Source organism: Durio zibethinus, unplaced genomic scaffold (assembly GCF_047325235.1).
Source record: "Durio zibethinus cultivar Kanyao isolate XHJ-2024 unplaced genomic scaffold, ASM4732523v1 HiC_scaffold_306, whole genome shotgun sequence".
NCBI classification, from domain to species: domain Eukaryota; kingdom Viridiplantae; phylum Streptophyta; class Magnoliopsida; order Malvales; family Malvaceae; genus Durio; species Durio zibethinus.
In genome coordinates, this window is record NW_028322929.1 from 70,001 (window position 1) to 72,500 (window position 2,500).

Here is a 2,500-nt window from a genome sequence, read left to right on the forward strand (position 1 = left end):
GGTGTTCGACGTAGGGGCCATCTTCTGCTGATGGTGGTCGAGGCAAGAGCCCGCACCAAGGGCCAGCGTGTGCCCATGGTGCTCGAGGCAACCGTCCGCACCAGGGCCCAGCGTGTGCCGATGGTGGTCGAGGCAACCGCCCGCACCAGGGCCCAGCGTGTGCCGATGGTGCTCGAGGCAACCGCCCGCACCAAGGGCCGGCTTGTGCCGATGGTGTTCGAGGCAACCGCCCGCACCAGGGCCCAGCGTGTGCCGATGGTGGTCGAGGCAACCGCCAGCACCAGGGCCCAGCGTGTGCCGATGGTGGTCGAGGCAACCGCCCGCACCAAGGCCGAGCGTGTGCCGATGGTGGTCGAGGCAAGCGCCCGCACCAGGGCCCAGCGTGTGCCGATGGTGGTCGAGGCAAGCGCCCTCACCAAGGCCGAGCGTGTGCCGGTGGTGGTCGAGGCAACCGCCCGCACCAGGGCCCAGCGTGTGCCGATGGTGGTCGAGGCAAGCGCCCGCACCAAGGCCGAGCGTGTGCCGATGGTGGTCGAGGCAAGCGCCCGCACCAGGGCCCAGCGTGTGCCGATGGTGGTCGAGGCAAGCGCCCTCACCAAGGCCGAGCGTGTGCCGATGGTGGTCGAGGCAACCGCCCGCACCAAGGGCCGGCGTGTGCCGATGGTGTTCGAGGCAACCGCCCGCACCAGGGCCCAGCGTGTGCCGATGGTGGTCGAGCCAGGAGCCCGCACCAAGGGCCGGCTTGTGCCGATGGTGTTCGGGGCAACCGCCCGCACCAGGGCCCTGCGTGTGCCGATGGTGCTGGGGGCAACCGCCCGCACCAGGGCCCAGCGTGTGCCGATGGTGCTGGGGGCAAGCGCCCGCACCGGGGCCCAGCGTGTGCCGATGGTGCTGGGGGTAACCGCCCGGACCAGGGCCCAACGTGTGCCGATGGTGGTCGAGGGAACCGCCCGCACCAGGGCCCAGCGTGTGCCGATGGTGCTGGGGGCAAGCGCCCGCCCCAGGGCCCAGCGTGTGCCGATGGTGCTGGGGGCAAGCGCCCGCCCCAGGGCCCAGCGTGTGCCGATGGTGCTGGGGGCAAGCGCCCGCCCCAGGGCCCAGCGTGTGCCGATGGTTATCGGGGCAACCGGCCGCACCAGGGCCCAGGGTCTGCCGATGGTGCTCGAGGCAACCGCCCGCACCAAGGCTCAGCATGTGCCGATTGTGATCGAGGCAACAACCCACACCAGGGCCCAGCTTGTGCCGATGGCGGTCGAGGCAAGTGCCCGTACCGAAGGGCAGCCTATGCCGATGATGGTCGATGCATGTGCCATCACCATGCGCCATCATGTGCCATTGATGGTCGAGGCCTTGGCCGAAGTTCGATTTTGAGCCACGGTGCCCATGCTTGGCTCCAGCATGTGCTGGTGCCGCATTTTTTTCACTCGGGACAGCATCGCCGGAGCATCGCCGGAGTACCGCCGGAGAACCTGACCGGCGGCATTGGGGTTCCGGCGATTGGGAGGGGGGCCGGGGGGGTGTGCGCACATGATGTGCGATGGGTGCTGGTACTTGGCCTTGTGTTGGCCCCCTATCCCTCATCAAACCTCTGAGAATTCACACCCCCTTAAAGAGCATTTGAGATTTTACAGGTTTGCTACCAGTAGCCGTTAAAGTGTCTGAAATGGGGACACTTTTTTCAAACGGTCACAAAATCTTCTCTACTTCGAGTTTTTAGCTGAATTTTTTTGTGCATGCCAACAAAAATAGAAGGATCATGCCTACAAAATTTGGGGCCAAAAATCCTTATAAAAAAATTTTAAAAAATCCCGAACCGCAAAAAGTTTCGAAAATCATGAAAAATAGAAAACGAGTCATCTTCCAACGAAACTTCACGTGAAGGCTTAGGGGACCATTGTATGAATTTACAAGCCATAAAAATGGCATTGGCACGGCAGAAATTTGAAGATGTGCCTAAACCCACCAGGGCCCAGCGTGTGCCGATGGTGCTCGAGGCAACCGCCCGCACCAGGGCCCAGCGTGTGCCGATGGTGCTCGAGGCAAGCGCCCGCACCAGGGCCCAGCGTGTGCCGACGGTGGTCGAGGCAACCGCCCGCACCAGGGCCGATAGTGTGCCAATGGTGCTCGAGGCAACCTGTCGCACCAGGGCCCAGCGTGTGCCGATGGTGATCGAGGCAACCTGCCGCACCAGGGCCCAGCGTGTGCCGATGCTGGTCGAGGCAAGCGCCCGCACCAGCGCCCAGCGTGTGCCGATGGCGCTCGAGGCAACCGACCGCACCAGGGCCCAGCGTGTGCCGATGGTGCTCGAGGCAACCTGCCGCACCAGGGCCCAGCGTGTGCCGATGGCGCTCGAGGCAAGCTCCCGCACCAGGGCCCAGCGTGTGCCGATGGTGCTCGAGGCAACCTGCCGCACCAGGGCCCAGCGTGTGCGGATGGTGCTCGAGGCAAGCGCCCGCACCAGGGCCCAGCGTGTGCCGATGGTGGTCGAGGCAACCGCCCG